The following is a 20065-nucleotide window of genomic DNA, read 5'->3' as shown; positions in this document are numbered from 1 at the left end:
GCTAAGAGAGAAGCTAAAATCTGCTGTTTAGCTTATGTGACTGTGTAGCAAACTACCCTGAAATTTAGTGACTTAAAACAGCAATTTATCATTTTCCTTCATGGTTCCTTGAGCTAACTGGGCAGTTCTCCCTCAGGGTCTCCTATGTGGTTGTGGTCAAATGGTGGGTTAGCTAGAGTCACCTGAAGGCTGGACTCCTTGGAAATCCAAGATGGCGCACTCACATGCCTGGCAGTTGGTGCAGACTGTGCCCTCAGATGGGGCTGTCAACTGGAGCACCTACATGTGGACCCTCTATATGGCTTCTCATCATATGGTGGTAGGTTCTGGGAAGAAGTAACCCAAGAATGAACACTCCAAGAGACTCAGGTAGTGTCAAGCCTTGTTATCACCTAGTCCCAGAAGTCCCAGAACATGCTTTTGGATGCATCCTGTTGGTAGTAAGTTACGAGGACCAGACCAGATTCAAAGGGTTGGGGACTAGATTTCACTTTTTGATGTGAGGAGCAGCAGGTGTTTGGAGGGAGGGAAGGAGTTGATGGTGGCCATCTTTCAAGCCTATTTATCACAAACGTTTTCAATAAAAAGCTCTGGCAGACATTGCTACATAGGACCTAAAGCAGGATTGCTTGCACCCCCAAAGTATAAGCCAAAAGGGTCAGAGACTCCCACCTCTATAGGGATCTCAGCTTAGCTTTGGTTTCCTACAGGCTCCGGAGAGCTCAGCTGTGCCCTGTACCTGGAGGATGGCTCCAGGGCACCAGGAGGGGCCAAAGTACATGGCAGCTATAAGACTCATAACAGTGCCCATTAGAAAAAGCTTCGAAGGTGGGCCCTGGCAGCAAAAGCGAGGCAGAGTCAGAGGCCTGGAGACCTCCAGAGTGAATATCTTTGTAAGGACCACAATTCTGAAAGTAAAGAAAATAGAGGAGTAGTTCCTGAGTTCATATGAGAAATTCCTTAAAACTTCCCAGAAATGATTCAGGAGACCTTTGCAAAGAGGGTTTGGGGGAGCCAGTAAAATACAAGTTATGACTACTAATACCACCCCATTTTTTTCATGCCAGCTTGATGTAAAGCAGGTTGTATGACTTAAACACACGAACATTTATGTTTCTATGCACATACACGTAAATGTACACGTACAAAGAAAAAACAATGCATTGGAAGAAGTTACACCAAAATGTTAAGTGTCTCTGCAATCTCTGACATCAGATCTCTTTGATATCAGGACATTGTTTTTAACTCCCTTCTTTGTATATTTTTCGGTATGTTCCCAATTTTCTAGGATGAACCTATTGCTTATATAACTAGAAATAAGTACACATTTCTTAAGAAAAGCATACATTAATGATGGTGCTTGCTCAAGTGAGGTAACGAGGAGAGGAGGTCTACCCCATTCAGGCCCTGACTCTGACACAATAAACATGGCAGTCAATAACATCTACAACAGATTTGGCCTCCAGAACAGCCCAGGGGAACAATGAGCGTAGCAGGTCGGGAGCCACTGGGTAAGGATGTCCAGACTGATCCCAGGTGGACCCCCACCAGCTTGTCATACCCCCAGATTATCCTACTCGGGCCCCCAGAAGTTGTGCTTGGCTTACATGCACACCCATAGGCATTTCACTCCCATGTACATCAAGGGCATTTCATCACACTCACCTCCTTCAACCCAGTCCCCGTGACTCCTCTTTATTTAACCCCAAGACATCTTCCCTAACCTCCTGGAAATCTGAGAGCATCACTTCTGCTTCCGACTCAAGGGCAAGTTTCTCACCTTCCTGTAATTCTCTCTGCTGGAATGTCCTGTCCTCCACTCATTCTGATCAGTTTCCCATACCTCTGGGGAGTGGGGGGAAAAAAGAAAACCCCAGGGAGGCTGCAGAGGAAGCAAAAACAAGGTGGGCCCATCCTAAGTCTGGTGATCAGTGACCAAGCCGGGTGCCCACTGCCCAAACACCCCAGGCAGCACCCTGCCCATGTTCCTGGAGCACCCCCAAGCTTTCCAATGTCATGGCCAGGGCATTGCACCAGCCCATTGTGCCCCTTGTGCAGAGGCACAAGCAGCAAGAGGAAGAAGAGGTGGACAAGAGGATGCAACAGAAGATAAAGGAAGAACAGGAGAGAAGGGAGAAGAAGGAGTTGGAAGAGAGAATGTCATGGGAAGAGACCAAGGAACAAATCTTGACATTTCAGGAGAAGCTTTTGGCCCTACAGGAAGAAAAGCACTGTTTTCCTTCAGCTCAAGAACGTTCTACATGAAGAAGAAAAACAAAGGCAAAAGGAGCAGAATGACCTGACCACTCTGACATCAGCTGTGCACCAGCAGAGCCTGACTGTCACCCAGGAACTCACACCCTCAGCAAGTGGGGGACAGCTGGAGGACACAATCACCCAGGCATCCTCATGACAGCTGACAGAGCCAAACTGATGTTTGGACCCCAGATGCTTATGACCCAGCACTACATGGGCTCAGCCGCTGCTTCCAAAGGGAGTCCAGAGCATGGACAATTCCAAGGCAGACCAGGTGGCGCTTATGGGACCGTTCAGCCTCCACCTCACCATGGACCCGAGCAGCTAACCTGTAGTCCTACTCAGCAGCTCAGAGCACGATGTTAAGCCTTTCCGGCAGTGCAGTACCTATCTCAGCCACAGTCACAGCCCTGCGCCATGCACGGCCACTTTCAGCCCACCCAGACAGGGTTCCCCCAGCCTGGTGGTGCCCTGTCCTTGCAAAAGCAGATGGAAGATGCTAACAGCAGACTGCTTCTCTGATTCACCCTCCCATGCCCCACACATCCCCAAGCTCCGCATCCAGCCCTGGACTCCCTACCCCTCCCCACAGATCCTTGTGTGGATGCAACAGCCCAAAAAGTTGGGCTTTTCAGCTACCAGCCAACCCTGCCTTTGGCTCACTACTATCTAGCACAGCCAGAACCCAAGATTCTACCGCAAGTGACCATCAGATTATATCTTCAACCCTCACCACCCACCATGGAGGAGGGTCCCCAGTGTGTCCAAGTCCCAGGCCAATAAAGTCTACTGTCACTTGAAAAAAAAGGGGGACCTCACCTTCTGTAGAAAGCCTCCCCAGACACTCTAGCCCTCCTGTCTCAAAAACCATCCATGCCCAAACTGGTTCCTATGTGCACTCCCTCCCTCACCACACTGTCCTCACCACATCACCATGGTTTCTCATCCATTTTCCAAAGCCATGCTGGGGTTCCCTGGGGGTGAGGACCTTGCCTGCTTTATCCCCGGGACCCCAGCACCAGGTCAGCATGCCCACTTCCTTCCACACACCTGTTACACCTGCCTCTAGAAGCCGAGGTGTCTAGAGTTAGGCTTACAGTTATACAGTATGCCTATTGGTAGAGAAGGAGTTGTGGGCTGTCTGGAAAAGAAGCAAATTATTAAGAAGTAACAACGAATTACACACTGTCTGAAAAATGGCAGTTGGAAGAGATCCTCCTAAGTTTCTTCCCAAAATGTCCTCAGAGGGGCAGAAGTTTGCTCACAGCTTCCATACGCCTTAAGTCATTTAATTAACAACCCAATCAAGTGAGGAAATAGGGACTCAGAGAAGGGAAGCAGTTGACCTGATTGCATATCATGTAAATGCAAAGTTGGACTATCTGGCTTGAAGCCCATGCCTTACCCTCTAGACCACAGGAGGATGGAAAGTTGGCCCTGGGCGAGATCCGTGTGCTTTGATAAAGTTAGAGTCATCTTTCCTCAGGGGAAGAGGGAGAAAGAAGGCATTTCTCTGCCTAAAGTGTCTGAGTTTGTGTGTCTGCTTCTTCATGCTTTCCATCATTGCCTGTTATGGGCTGAACTGTTTCCTCCCAAAATGCATATGTTGAAGGCCTAACCCTCAATATGACTCTTTTGGGAGATAGAGCATTGAAGGAGGTAATTAAGGTTAAATAAGGCTATAAGGGTGAGGCCCTAATCCGATTAGACTGGTGTCCTTATAAGTGGAAGAGACACCAGGAGGGCGTGCGGCAGAGAAAAGACCACGTGAGGACACAGAAAAAAGGCAGCCATCTGCAAGCCAAGGACAGAGGCCTCAGGAGAAAACAAAACAACTGATACCTTGAATGATACCTTGATCTTAGATTTCCAGCCTCCCAAACTGTGACAAGTAAATTTCTGTGCTTTAAACCATCCAGTCTGTGACATTCTGTTATGGCTGCCCTAGCAGATTAAGGCACGGCCCAAAGAGGAAAAAGGACACACGTTTGCATCGCTCTTTGGCCTTGATCACCCCTAAGGAGCCGGGTGGCAGGAAGATCAGAATTGGAGTTGGGGGGATATGGTGGAAAACCTCTAGAAAAAGGGGCGGTACTTCTACCAGCTGGGGCAGCCCTGGGAACATTCCTTTACCAAAGAGGCTGGGACCATCAGTATGTGTGAGACACCTGCACGGACCACCCATCAGGCTGGAGAAATGGCTCACAGGGAGTAGGAGGGCTTCGGCTTAAGCTGGCCACAGACTCTCAGCCAGTCTGATTGCAGTAGGAGGAAAAGAACAAAACTCGAGTGACCACTAGCAGCCACACACAACAGCCCTATTGAGAGAACTGTATCCATCAGGGAAGCCAAGTTCGCCACAGATGGTCCAGAATAGAACAAAAAAGACCTTAGTAAAAGGACCGTTGAAGAGATAAGGGGCAGAGATAAGGGAACAGATGAGAATCCTGAGCCACCAGACACTGGCAACAGCAGAGAGCTGTTAGCACCACAAGGGCTAGAGGGACAGGGAGGGACAGAGACAGTGTTAGTGAAGCTATGAAAACCAGCTCCCATGCAGGACATCAACCACAAAATACTGCCAGGAATGTGGTGCTGCAGCAGCAAAGAAATACCCCAGGCCTCTCTCTTCCTATTGCTCCACCTCCTGCCAGGGCCTCCCATGAGCCAAGCCTGTCATCAAGGGAGCCCAGGTAATGCAGTCCATAAGGGTCAACCTTATCCTAGAGCAAGACAAAGAGAATCAAAAATGGATCTGGGAGCAAATAGAAAAGATCATAGTAATACTGATAATTTTATAGCTAGATAGGTAGGTAGATAGATAAATAGATAGATACCATTGTTATCCCAGGTTTTCAAATAAGGAAAGTGCACCTGGGAAATTAGGTATTTGCTCAACCTCTTCCAAACACCATACTGTACTTCCCGGAACTCATCTAGATGGAGCAAATCTGTTTATTGTAATGGGCAAGTAAACAGCCTGGTAAACACCAGGAGGCAAGTATTACACACTATGACAGCACATGGCTGGGAAGCCGAACAGTGGCTAGGGGAGGAGGAGATGTCAGACAGGCTTCTCAGAAAAGGTGACTCCTGAGCAGAGTCTTTTTTTTTTTTGGAAGATAGGTAGAATTTTGTTTTCCTTTTTTTTTTTTTTTAATACAATGTTTAAAGGTTTCACTCCACTGACAGTTATTACAAAATATCGGCTATTTTCCCCATGTTGTACAATACATTCTTGAGCCTATCTTACACCCAGTAGTTTGTACCACCCTCCCCCACCCCTATAATACCCTCCCCCTTCCTCCTCCCCACTGGTAACCACTAGTTTGTCCTCCATATCGGTGAGTCTACTTCTTTTTTGTTATATTCATTAGTTTTTTGTATTTTTTAGATTCCACAAATAAGTGATATCATATAGTATTTGTCTTTTCAGTCTAGCTTATTTCACCTAGCATAATGCCCTCCAAGTCCATCCATGTTGCTACAAATGGCAAAATTTTGTTCTTTTTTATGGCCTTTCACAAGCATCTTACCCTACAGCACCACCACCTTCTCTGAATCTCCATAGTCCCTGATTTTGAACTGTACAATGCAGTATTTAATTTTTTAAGATAGTATTATTCTTAAGGTTCTTCTGTGTAATGTTTTTTCTCTCTAGTTTTCTAATTCTCATATATTACCCCTGACAAACAGCACCCAGTAAGTCTTTAGAAGACCTTTGTTGATTGGTTGATAACTCTTGGTTGTTTAGAGTCTTTTCTCTGTGCTGAGTAAAATATGTTCTCCCACTCAGCCCATGGTGAATGATAGGGTCTTACCAGAGCATTTCAACATGTCCCCTGCAGCTCCAGGGCCCTGGAGGCCAGGCTGGGGACATGACCTTGGCTGAGTCCTTCTCTATCCCCCCTTCAGCACTGCCCCCTGTCTTTTCTTCACTTCCTTAGACAGGGACACAGATGGCCTGTAACCTCACCAGGCTGACACATGGTAGACACCATCAACAGGAGCCAGTATTATTTTTATTAGCAAAGCTGTACTTGTAGGTCCGCAAGACATCTACCAATCTATCCCAGAGCATTTCTTGATTTTATCATTTCTAATCACCATGATGGAGGTGTGTTAAAGCTGTAGATTCTTCTTCCTCTGGAGATTTGCAAAAGTAGAAGAGTGTTCTCTGCTGGGGATTGATTTCTGGGTGGCCTGTCCGAAACACCAGGGCCGAGTGGCTAAAACTATCTATCTCTCCCAGTCATTTCCACAATTTCTGAGCAAAGCCATCCTCCATCAACAATTATTTTCATAGGGCTCACAGAAGCCTTCAGGTCAATTAAATGAGCTTTAGCCTGGAGGAGAAGCTGGCTTCTTCAACCAAAGAAAGGTCCCCCACATCCAAAGTTCAAATGCCTTGCTTTAAGTACTTATTACAGTCAGATGAGAAGAAACATACAGTTCTTCCCCAGAAAAGTACAGATGTTAGAAAAGAACAGACTGGAATTATAGCATTTCAGTATTTACAAAATCCCCTGACAGTGGGCAGCTGGTTACTGGAGGCTGACGCTTTCTGGGAAGCAAGATTTCAAAGATAGATGACTATAAATATTGTTAATAGGCTGGAAAAAAACATTTATTCATTCAATCATTCATTTGTTCATTCATACATTCATAAGTATAGCAGATTCCGATAGAAATACTCTGATTTTCTATTCATAAAACAGACTATAGTAGCCAACATGGATTAACCTGGAAAGCTCAGTTTCTGCTTAGTCACCCACTCCAGGAAGCCATCTCCAGCCCCCTGTGTATAGATTATGCCCCTTCCCTCAAAATGCATTTGTAGTGTGATCACCTATTATCAGATCTGTATCTCTAACCAGCAATAAGCTCTATGAGCTCCACTTAGTTCATTATTGTGGTCTGAGCACCTGCACATTGCCTTGCACATACATAGCAGTTGCTTAATAAATATATGTCATTGTTGGTTGAAAGAGATCTGGAGTGGGTATTCATTCATGTATTCATTTATTGATTCATTTATTCAATCCCTAACAATACCTGGAAAGGATCTTTATCTGGGGACTTTACAAAGAGAACAAAAATAATAAACTCAGAATGATTGGTCTTACACATAGAGATGGAAGCTAGCTCTGCCAAGGTGGATGGGTCACAGACAGACCAGTGAATGGGTAGATTCCAGTGTGGGAGGTGATTAGAAACTAAATGAATCGATAGATGTGTGGACATAACAACTACAAAGACTTGCAACAGAATTCCAAGACTAATTTTCAGCTTCCGACAGGTGTGGCTGAGGGAATTCTTTCATCTCGTTCTGGTTTACAGTCTCTTTTCGCATTTTCGTGAGATGAAAAGGCCTCCATCAGGCCAATGTCACCTCCGTCCACTGCAATCTACCTGCCACCCGTAAGTTTCTTTATGTCTGCTCTCCATCTTCTGTCTTCAGCCTCTTCCTCTCGACTCACTGTGATTTCATAAATGTGGTCAAGATTCTCTATTAAGTTTAACCACCCCCGCTTGATTCCATATTCCTAGAGAGTTACTTCTTAACTTCTTTCTTTCCTTCACACCCAAGAGTCCTATAATAGCATCTTCACTCACTGCCGACACTTCTTCACCTCTGAATCACTCCTCAAGTCACTGAATCTTGGTTTCTACACCCACCATTTCATAGAAACTGCCCTTCCCATATTGTTTGCTAAAACCAGTAGATACCTCTTAGTCCTTTTTCCTGAACTCTGCAGCTTTTACCACTGTTAACCAAACCTTCCTAAAGGATTTCCCCTGGGATTCAATGATGTAATTGTCCTAGAGATTTCTCCCACCCTTTCAGATCTTGATCCTTTACTGCTGAGGCTCCTCCTCCAACTCTCAGTTCTCCTTTCCTCAAACACTAATCCTGCTTGAGCTCATTCCAATCCATGTCTCTAAAGACCATCCATATGCTTATACCTCCAAAAATCTGTCTCTCCAACCCAGAACCTTCTCTAAGCACCAAACACATGCATGGAGCTGCCTGCTGGACATCTTCACCCGGATGTACCAGAGGCTGTTCACAGCATGTTTAAAATTGTACTTGTCATCTTCCTCCAAACTCCACTCCTCCCTTCCATGTTCTCCACCCCCGTGAATATCACCTCCATCCATTTAGGCCCTCAAACCAGAAACCTGGGAATCATCATCAGTTCCTTCATCTCTAACAGTCAACAAGATCTATCAATTCTAATACCTTAAAATGTGTTTAAATCTTAAAAGCCATCCAACTCTCCACACCTCATATCTGCTGCCTTAATTCAGGCCACTATCATCTCTTGTCTGGATTAATATAGTCTTCAAACTGTTCTTATCCTCAGTTTTTTATTTTCTACTTTGCAACCAAAGTGATCTTTCTAAAAGACAAAACAGACCATAAAAAGAATCCCTTCTGTCTCTCACCTCCAACTCACTTAAAACCTTTCATGGGCTCTACTGAAGACCTCATGGCTAGTCCAACAGCGCTCAGGATGCCATTCACGGTCCACGTCTCCAGCCCCACCTCCAGGCTTCTGTCACATCTCTCCATCCCAATCTGTTTGTAGACTCCAGACCTTGTCACTTCTTTTTCTGGGCCTTTTCTTATGCTGACTCCTCGCCTAGACTACCTTTCTCTCTCACTTCTACACTTAGCAAATTTCAACTCATTTTTAAACCCAGCTCAGATATCACCTTCTCAGAGAAGTCTTCCTTGCCTCCAAGACTGAATGAAGGGCTGTCTGTGGGTTCCCATGATTTAAACCCATGGTGGTCTTTCCTCCATAGTTGCCAGAAACAATGAGAAATTTGGAGGTTTTAACCCCTATGTCCCTAGCCTAGTACACTGTACATCTGAGGCATTTCATAATTTTTTTGTGAACAGTTAATGATCTATACGTAGAAGAAAGGAAGGATGGATGGAAGAAGATTTAACTGAGTAATTAAATCATCTGTAACTCAATTTCACTCCACATTGCATATCCATCATGCCCTCTAGTGACTGATGGAATCATTGTAGGTTTAGAGGATACTGGGCCAATCAGCAAACACAGATTGAGAACTTAATGTGTGAAATGCCCAGTACTGGTCACTGAACAGGCTTATAGTTTAGTAGAGCAATAACACAGGTATCAAAGGATCACTCTACTTGGGTGTTGTGTAAAGCAAACAGCCAGGTAAAGTAGCAATGACAAGAGTTTGGGAGTAAACAATCTAAAACTGTGTCAGTACTAGCTGGACAAATTTTCTAAGCCTCTCTAGGCCTCAGATTTCTCATCTATAAACAATGAGTTCACAATACCTACATCTCAGGATTGTTGGGAGGATTGAAGGAGAAAATGTTCATTCCAGGCATGTGCAAAGTTCCTCATAGAGCTTCACAAACTTGACAAACCTCAACAAAAGCTACCTTCTTTCCTCTCCATTTGCTTGCTCACTCATGAATCTGCAGCTCCCCCTGGGACCTATTAGACCTGAATTGAATTGAGGGGAAGGAGGTTCCATCCATGCCTGGGGAACTGGCACATCTTTAAAACCCTTGGTTTTAAAAAGTTGGTGACTCCCGCAGGTCCATGTGGAACCCAGACCCATCTCTGCAGACACTGAGCAGGGTTGGATGTAGTTGAAGCATTCACTGCTCCCCTTCCTGTCTAACATGACCATGACCCCTGCTGTTGGCCCAGATTGCCCTCTTATGGCATCTGGAGATGACCATGGCATTCTCTTCTTCCAAAAATGTCAATTGCTGCTCCTAAGCTACAGGGCACACTCGAACTCCTTAGCATGACACACAAAGTCCTCTGAGGCCTGGGATCCTCTGCGTCTGCACCCAGCTGCACTCTGTACTCCAACCACACTGGACCCTGGTGAGCTGTGGTCCCAAAACGCCTTGTTCTTCAGCTTCTCTGGGCTTTCTTCATGCTTTTCCCTCTTCCTGGAATATTCTGTCTCAGTTCAGCACCTGGCAATGTCCTCTCTATTTTCTAAGAACCAGGCATCCACTCCTTTGAGCAGCCTCCCCAAGTCTGGGTCAGCTGTCCCTTTGGTTGAACTACGCCCTCTCTGAGGCCAGGAATGCTGAGAAAGACAGAGTCAAAGCCAAAGGGTGTGGCTAGAGGAAGCAGAGCCAGAGCAAAGGCCCAAGTTAAAGTCACGTTAGAGGACATGCATATTCACCAAGAAAACACTAACCTTTCAACATTTTACATGGTACCTTCCATGAGCCAGGAGTGCCTTCATACACTGACTCATTTAATCTGCACAACCACCAGGTGCAGCTAGTCTATTGTTACACCCATGTTGTGTATGAGGGAAACTGAGGCCTAGGGAGGTCACGTAACTTGCCTGAGGTCACACAAAACTAGTGATGGAGATTTTATGAAAGGCAAGGTGGTTCCAGAAATAGATGAAGACATTCTTTTGGAAGCAGAAATAACCAAAAGAAGGATGATGAGCAGAGTGAGGAATGGGGTGGGCAGGCAGCTTGACTATTCCCCTAGACATTTATTCAATTAAAAAATGTTGTGCATCTGTGCCTGGCTCTGTATTAGGCTCTGGAGTTACAGTGATAAACAGATGCAGTCCCTGGCCTTATGGTGCTCATAATGTAATAGGGGAAATAGGCAAATAATTGCACAAATAGATAAATGAGCATACATTATGAAAAATGCTAGAAGAGAAATGTACACGGTACCATGAGACTGAATAGAAAGGGATATCTAATAAATTCTGGGGGTCGTACGGTGACATTCGTGCTGAGATGAGATAGATGGTGCCCAAACGAAGGATGGAGGGGAAAGAGCTCCAGGTAGAGGGAGAAGCACATGCAAAGTTCCTGCTGCGCGAAGGAGTCAGGACATTCAAGGAACTGGAAGAAGGCCGGGGTGGCAGTGGGACAAGAAATGAGGCTGGTGAAGCAGGCACCGGCCAGATTGTTCAGGACTTCGGGGCAGAGCATGTGGGAAGAGGCATATAATAATGGGAGGCTGGAAAGGGAAGCTGGAGACAGGTCTTGAAAGCCATGCTTAAAATTTGGTACTTTAGGGGCTTCCCTGGTGGTGCAGTGGCTGAGAGTCCGCCTGCCAATGCAGGGGACACGGGTTCGTGCCCCAGTCCGGGAAGATCCCATATGCCGCGGAGCGGCTGGGCCCGTGAGCCATGGCCGCTGAGCCTGCGTGTCCGGAGCCTGTGCTCCGCAACGGGAGAGGCCACAACAGTGAGAGGCCTGTGTACCACAAAAAAAAAAAAAAAAAAAAAAATTTGGTACTTCATCTTTGATGTACACGATGCCTCGTGGAGCCAAGAGTCTTGAGCATGTCATTTTCGAGATGAAAAATAAAAACAACCAAAACGGTACGTGTTCGGTTGGGTGGTGTGGGGAGATTTGAAATGTTCAGAAGGAGAGTGAAATGGCCAGCCAAATGGTCCCAGCCTGGAAGGAGTTAACCCCTTCCTACCCTTGAGATCTTCATCAACCTCGGCACTCCACAAAATAATCAGCTATCATTTATCAGCGTTCTGCAAGGTAGCATTTAAAACTGAGGCCGGCAATAAATCAGGCACATATAATTTGAGCCCTGAAGTATAGTAATTCTTCTTTTAATGCAACATCTGGTACAGATAATACAGTTTTCAGGGGGAGGGAGCCAGGAATGCGATGTAGGGCCCTCCTTATTGGGCAAGCAGTGCTGGAAAGCCCAATTTCCCTCCCATCCTTCCAGCAACACCGTGGACTTAAAAAGGAGCTTTATTATGATTCCCTCGGCTGGCCAAAAGGGAAATCGAGTTAATTATAGACTTGTTTGCTGGTTATTAATTAAACCCCAGCTAAACATAAAAACACAGGGGAAGTGCCATTTCCCGCTCCGTGCTTCCAGCCTCTCAGAGCTGAGGAGTGATGTTCCTGCCTTTGCAGTCCGCTCTGTGTCCTGTTTCCTCTGTGGATTTTCTCAGGAGGGTCCCAGGTCCTTCCCCACATATGCAAACAAAACCTTATTTTTAGCTGAGAAGGAACACAAAATTGAAAGCTCCAAAACAGCAGGGGGACAATAGGAGGAAGCTTGCAGACACTGACTGGTTGTGACACCCAGGGTCCCTGGGCTGCCACACCACCCTGCATCCTGCAATCTCCCAGGTTCGCCAGCGTCCCTTGTCCTCAGTCGGGTACCCCAGCTTCTCCTGTACACTTGCTGTGGGGCAGCTCTACATAGTGACTAGAAGGACAAGCTTTGCCACACACGACCAGAGCTCCAAACCTGCCCCCGCTCACTAGCTCCTTGACAATGGGCAAGTTCCTTCACCGCTCGGCTTCAGGTTCCCCTCTCTAAAACGGAGACACTAACAATGCCGCCTCCTAGGTGTGCTGTGATCTTTCAACACAATGAAGTTTGTCAAACACTCAGCAGGTGTGCAGCACATGATTGCTAAGAAACACTAGTTTCCTTTCCTCACTCTTCCAGGAGGACGGTTTTCAGCTCTGGATCTTCCACATAAACGTCAAACTCTAGAAGGTGCATGTGAGACCTTGACACCTCTTGAAACATTTCTAAGCCTCTATTTTCCCATCTTCAAAATGGGAGCAAGACCAGTGCCCACCGGGGAGGATCATTGGGAGCATTAGAGAATGGAAACAACCTAGTGCCTGGCTCTGATCAGGTGCTTAATACATGTTAGTGACTAAACTATCTGCAAACAATCCCCAGAATAATTAAAGGGGAGATTCTCATGCCAGTATCTGTGGCATAAAAAGGAAGACGATCCAACAAAGGAAATCACACCAAACTAGCCTCATTTCCTACTGGAGCTGAGATGCTAAATTACCAGATCAAGAGCATTCCACAGATGTTGTACAGACATCCTAAGAGAATTTGCCAGATTCCTTGGCAAAATCTAGCTAGATCGTCAACCTAGCCTCCTCAAAATCATCCAGTGGGCATTTTCTCTGCTTGTCCATAGAGAGCTGTGGCCATCACAGCATGATTAAGGCTAATCAGACAATTTTTTTGGATGGGAAGGGCCAAGGACAAAGCCCTCTGACCGCCAGAGGTTTCTCAATGTTTCTAGTCACATGGAGAAAATAGAAAGCATTCCAGTGAAATTTGCCAATGAGACAAAACTTGAGGGAATGGTTCATGTGACTTCCAGGCTCCAAGCACCATGCTATTTACACTCCCCTGCACTACCAGCCACACTAAGGACTGTTGAGTCAGCATCAAATCTTCCCAACCCTGCCCACTAGAACAGGTGTGGGCAGCCTGTCCGGGCATCGGCTTTGCAACCTGGGTTCACAGACCTTCATTAGCATCATACAGTTGAATTCAAACAATGTATACTTTTCAGTTTTTTATTCATTTAAAAGTACTGTTTCCATTTTCCAGCCACCTCCTGGCAACAATCCTTACACACAGATTCAAGTCCTAGTTGTGCAGCTAAGGTCCCTATAAAATAAAAGCTGGAGACGGAGTGGTAAGCCAGACCTAGGAGATCTCCACAGGAGAGACAGATGAATAACTATTTGTGTAACTGTGTGTTATTAATTATAACTTTACTAAACTGCAGGTGCCAAAAGAGCACATAAAAAAGGGACCAGAGCTAATGTCTTACTTGCTCTTCTAAACACCTTCTCATGCGTAGTACACAAGTCATTATGCCCATTTTAAAGGTAAAACTGGAGCCAGACAGCTCATGGGATAGATACAGCATGGAGCTGTTGTCAAAGAAAGGAGGAAAGAGGGAAAGGGAGGAAGGGGACAAATCTTTGTAAATGGTCAAGTGCTCTATATTTGAAAAGATGACAACTGTCATTCCTGTACTGTGCGATACCAAGCTTGAGATTCCGTCCAAAAATTTTTAAATAGCTTACATCAGAGTTTCCATATTTCTCTCCTTTTTCTAGCCTTCTGGGGAAGAGGATGGGGTGGGATATTTGGAGAGAGCATCTCAAGGTATATGACTAGCCTAATATTGTAGCACCCGCCAAATAAAATTCTTCATATATCAGCTGTTGTAACTGGGAAAAATTATTCAACTTCTCAAACTGTTCACGCAGTCTGCAAGAAGTGGATGATAATATCTACCCCACAGGATGACTGTCAGCATTAAATGAAACAGCATCTATACAGCCTGACACATACTAAGTGCTTATAAGCGAGAGCTCTCCTTCGCTTCCCTTCCCTCCCCTCCCTTTCTCTCTGGAGAGGTCTTCATTGCACAAGAAGATGAATCAGCATTCTAGAAGCCTGGCAGGAGGTTGCTGTCAGAGGTGTGCCCTACCTTTGTCAATACATGGCTTTGGTCTTGGCTCTAGGAACTTTAATATTTCAAAAGCGATGTAACTGGAACACTCCTCACTCCCAATTTCCCACTTGCTGTTCATGCCTTACCAATTGCATGAAGGACAGAATGATTCTGAGAGAAAGGCAGTGTGTGTGTGTGTGTGTGTGTGTGTGTGTGTGTGTGCGTGTGTGTGTGCAGTGGGGGAGAACGTAGAATGAGAAATTTCCAAGGTTTTTATTACAGCTCTGGGAGCTTGTGAATAGTTTAGTAAGAGACTTCTTTCTCCTTTTTCGCTAAGTGTTGAGCAGTGATACATTTGTACTTCTTAAACAGAAAACCTTGGGGAGGGTGTTGGAGGTAGAGCTTGACTGTTGCATTCCAAAAACTTAAAGAGCCAAAGTCTACAGAATTGCTACATGTCCCAAGACCATCACATGCAAACCTGGTTGTAGAACTTACACAAGGAGAAACTTCACTTCCCCTGAGGAGCTGACATTTTTCTTTGTGGTGAAGAGAAAGACATGTCCCAACCCCTACACTGTGCCCAACTTTGTGCTAGGCCCTTGAAGCTCATAGGTGACCCTCTGCAGTCTAGACATAGCAAGTTGAGATGGTAAGAAAATTGTAGAGCAAGAAGCAAACCCACTCCTTGGGAAGTAATGTTTATTATTAAGCAGCTACAATGTGTTAGGTGCTCTCACAGCATTGGGCCTTCCCTTTTGTTGTGTATTTGACCCTCACCATGATACTGAGGGGTAGAAATTTCTAGATACATGATCAGAGCCAAGGTAGTTATACCTGTATTGCATATGAGGATGCTGGAGCCCAGAGACCATAAACAACAGAGCTAAACTTCAAACTCAGCTCTGACTCCAGAACCCTTCCTTATCTATCTTGTCATACAGCCCCTAAAAATGAATAAAATGATTACAGTAGACAGAATAACTCAAAATTCACAACAAGGATGGGGAAATTCATCACTGGGCAAATAGCCCTTATTTTTCCTAAACTATAACCTGGCAAATTAACGGTCCCGATGTCCTCAAGAAAAGGTTAGCAAATGGGCAGGATCCTCCACTGAAATAGGCAGATAAGCATGAAATTGGTTTAGAAAGACTTCCATTCAAAATTATTAAATCAAAATTTGGCACATGAAAGTGTTGTTGGAAATTTGACTTAGGTGACACAGCTCATTTCCTGATGAAGCCAGATTAATGAGACATTACTGAACCTAATTCCTCAAGAAGTAAATGACTCACCTCTCCTCCTGTTGAGCCGCTTGGAGCTTTCCTTCTGCTTGGCCTTCGCCTTTTCTGAAAACCCAAGTGCTAGGATGGGAAACTCAACTGGTAGGGAGAAGGATAAGAATCAATCCTTTCTGTTCTTTACCTCCAGGTTCTCCATTAATTAGATCCTAAACTAAGTGGCATCTGAATAGCCAAAGTAGATGCCCCTTCTCACCAAGTTGCACAGCTTACACCACGTTATCAGGGGCTTACCGAGGCAGCCCAGGGTGATTAAGTTGGCCAGGTAGGCGAGGTCTTGGAAAGAACAAGATTAGAGGATAGTACCAAGGAGATCTGAGGGTGGACCTCTCAGAATGAGCACAGAACAGGAGGCTATTTTTGTCTGTGTAGATGTTCACAAAAAATATATTACTTATAGCAAAGGAACACTCAATAATCAGATGGTCAAGGTATCCTATTCTGTGGACACATAGCTTCTTTCCCTAGCCACCTTGATGTTTGCTCAGTGGGCTCATGAACATGGTAGTCACAGTTGCAGGAATGGAGGTGAGTAGTGCTGTAGCCAGATCAACTCTGGTCAAAGAACGCATGCATGTGTCCAACCCATCAACAGCAGAGACCATTGCTGAGCCTCAAGATATGGCATTATTTCCAGGGAGAGCATTCAGCCACCTGGCCTGATCATGTGGGAGGTACTGATTTATCCTCACCAGAACAGATACCAACATGAATATATGGATTTCCTGCCCACAGTGTTTCTGACAACACCTCTATCTATAGGCATAAGAATGCCTTATTCTCCATAACATGGAAACCCACACAACATTGCTTCTCACCAAGGAACTCATTTTAAAGAAAAGAGGAAGACAACGGGCTCATGACCATGAGTTTTATCATGAACTTAATCACTTAAAAGCAAGAGAGTCTGACAGAATGGTTGAATGGCCTATTAAAGACTCAGTTATGGTGCTTGCCAAATGACAACACTTGAAGGGTTGGGGTACCATTCTGAACTTCCAGTTCATGTCTGATACCATTTTCCCATAGCTGGAACACTTGGGTGTGAGAACCAAGAAGTGGGAGGAGCTTCTTTCACCATTAACTCAAATGACCCATTCACAAAAATTTTATTCCCCTTCCTACAGATTTGGGGTTCTGTTGGTTTAGAAGTCTTAGTTCCCAGGGAAGGAAAGTTTCTACCAGGGAACACAACAATGGCTCATTGAACTGGAAACCAACACTACCACCTGGCTGGTTGGTGCTCCTGCAACATGAATTAACAGGACTAGTGGTAAAGTTAATGGAAGACCATAGCAACCCAACACATCCAGATCTACTACAGGTTTAGACCCTCTAGGAATGAAGGTTAGGGTCACACAGTCAGGTAAAGATCCATGACCAAGTAAGGTACTGAATGAGGCAAAGGGAACATGAATTTAGCAGTGTAATAAGGAAGCTCTTACTATAACTATGCCCTTATAATCTGTTGCAGAAATGAGGAAGCTTGCAACTATGCAACCAGTCATCTTCAGTATCCCCAATTCCTCCCTAGCTTCTGAATAAAGTCTAGGTGATTTTGTCCAGCTGGCAAAAACTAGATTCAAGGAACCGTGGAAGAGATTGTCTTATTTTTCAGCTCCTCTAGTGGGAGACAACTCTGCCTTCTAAAGAGACTGATAAGACAGAGAAGGAAGAAGAGTTGATTAAAACCAAGAAAAATAATAAATATCTCCTACAAAAAGAAATACATTACACACCTACCATGAACCAGGCAATGTCTGAACTGAGATTTGAAGATTTGGTTAAAGTGAATCAAGTGGCCAGAAAGGAAACTCCATAGAGAACCACATACGCAATGGTTCCGGCCATCATGAGAGTGACAATCATTCCATGGAATTGGGATGTAGACTAGGTGGGGAAGAAGATCACTGTCTACAGTGGAGAAGTTAAGCTACTTGGCCAACATCACACAATTTGATGTGTGGTAGGATGGTAACTCAAATTTGGGTCACTCTGAAGACATGCCCAGTTCCACCACCACCGATATCCACCCCCCAACTCTCCACTTTGCTCTTAGCTGGTGAAGGAATTAAATGCACAACCAGAGGGCAAAAGGACTGAACATTCTGGGCCAGGATCATCATAAGACTCAATAAGTGGTGCTGATCAATCCAGAGTTGAATGCTAAGGTTTTTCTCTGAGATGCAGGTATGGGACCCAAGAAGATCCCACCCAGCATGCTCACCAGAAGGAAACTCTTGGTTCTGCAAAGGCAAGTTTTGCAAACTATTTAGTCCCATTCTAGATGCAAGCAAGTCCTTGCCACATCCCTATGCTAAGTCCAGAACCAAAATTTTAATCTCCTTTGTGGGAATAAGGAGTGGTCCGTGTGAGAATAAAATATACTACTGACCAAAGGGAAGGGGAGGAAAAGGGATTCTAATTTGATCATTGCTAAAATAAAACTGGGGAGCAAGGCCAACAGCTGCCTCCCCAGGAAGTCCTATTACTGTGGACAATGGCCCAATTGTTCTCCCCTGTTGAAAGAAACCTTGCAATCTCCAACCTGGCGGGGGTGGGGGGGGCACTCACTGTCTTTTTCTATTTCTTTCCTTGAAGCACAATTTATTGGAAATACTGCCAGATCTCCAGGGGGAAAACAAAAGGCTGGCGGTAAAATGAAACACCTAATTAACAGAGAGAACTGCTCCAGTGTTGCCAGAGAACTTTCCGCAAGACTCCTGGCTCCTTGAAGAAAGAAGTTAGGGGAGGGGGACACAAGGAACACTGAGCACCTCTTATTATGCACACCATGGTGCCAGAAGGTAGCATAGAGTAGTGGCGATGAGCATTGGCTTTGGAGTCAGACTACCTATGATCAAATCCCACCTTTGCCACTGACTAGGACAAATGGTATAACCTCCCTGGGCCTATGAAGTGAGGATAACTGTTGTCCTTCATAAGGTTATTGCAAAAGTCAAGTGAGTTAATTCACTGAAGTGGTCAGAAAAGCATGCCTAATAATGTTAGCTAAGTATTAGCTATTATGGTTATATGTTAGGTAAGTCCATTGTTACATCACCTCCATTTATTCCTGCAACAACTCTGGGTGAGGGATCATTACACCCAACTCACAGGGTTGGTAGTGAAATTGAGCACGAAAAGTTAAGTTCTCTACCTACATTGTAGAGCTAGGATTAAAATCCACAGTTGCAAAATATTAAAGCCTGAGATATTTCCAGAATATCATGCTGCCCACTTCCCCTATGAGAGGGCTTTCTCATCACTGTGTCCATTTGCAACCTGAGAAGTTTCACCATTGGCTCCAGAGTCCCCTGCCTCTGTGCTGGTGGACAAATACCCACCATGGGGACCGTGGGGAGAGGTCCCGGGGACAAGCAAACCTCTGCAGACAGTGTCTGGACTGTTAGCATCAAAAAAGTAGATTAAAGAGGGGTGGACAAGAGAGAAGCAAGAGGGAAAGAAACGGGAGAAACAATCAGTTCCATTTGCATTTATGTTTGTTTTTACGTTTGTGTCCAGCCTTGATTTTCAGGGATTATACAGCAGAATAAAACTATGTCTCACTTGGGGCAGCAAGTTTCCAAGGAGTCTCCTTGAAGTCTCAACCCTGGTGACTTTTTCAACTTTCATTTATCATTTTTCAAAACAATATAAGGCCTTGGCAACCAGCCTACTTCTTCCTCCAGCATTCCCCCCACCTGCCTTCTGCAGAAAACCCTCAAGCAAAGCATCTGACGGAACGCTTAGTGCACAGTAAGTGTTCAACATTGTGAGATGGCTCCAGGACCAGCAGGGCACTCCCGATGGGTCCCAATGGATCGAACATCCAAAAGCAGCTGCTCCCCTGGGGCTTGAGAAGAATGCATTTGTATAACCCTTTCCCTTCCTTCCTCTCCTATCCCCTAGGAAGTCTCTTCTCAGCCAAGCTGGCCAGGACTGCAGGCCTGTTGCATTTGCGTGTGTGTTTGTGTGTATATGAGTGTCTTCCTGCTGGGAAGCTGGCACATGGAGTCCCACCCCAGTCCTCCAGCCCCAAATTAAAACAAGCTGGTTGCGATTGTGAGCAAGCCCAGCTCGCACCAGCTGCGCCCGGCTTGCAGCTTCAGAAAGTGCTGCTTCATGTTCATATGCAAATAACTATTTCCTCTCTAGAGCGTGCCCGGACTGTGTTCCAATCTGAAAGGGGAGCAGAGAGGAACAGAGGCTCTGGAAGAACATGTGGCCAGGGCTGTCAGGAT

The 20065-nt window shown here is 45.3% G+C and overlaps 1 pseudogene; it reads left to right on the top strand.

The window, feature by feature from the left end:
* The first annotated feature begins 211 nt into the window (after positions 1-211).
* Positions 212-2962, top strand: LOC132502982 (G protein pathway suppressor 2-like; annotated as a pseudogene).
* The last annotated feature ends 17103 nt before the right edge of the window (positions 2963-20065 follow it).

This window comes from Mesoplodon densirostris, chromosome 2, assembly GCF_025265405.1.
Source record: "Mesoplodon densirostris isolate mMesDen1 chromosome 2, mMesDen1 primary haplotype, whole genome shotgun sequence".
Taxonomy (NCBI): domain Eukaryota; kingdom Metazoa; phylum Chordata; class Mammalia; order Artiodactyla; family Ziphiidae; genus Mesoplodon; species Mesoplodon densirostris.
The sequence above is the reverse complement of the archived record's forward strand: the minus strand, read 5'-3'. Positions and strand labels throughout refer to the sequence as shown.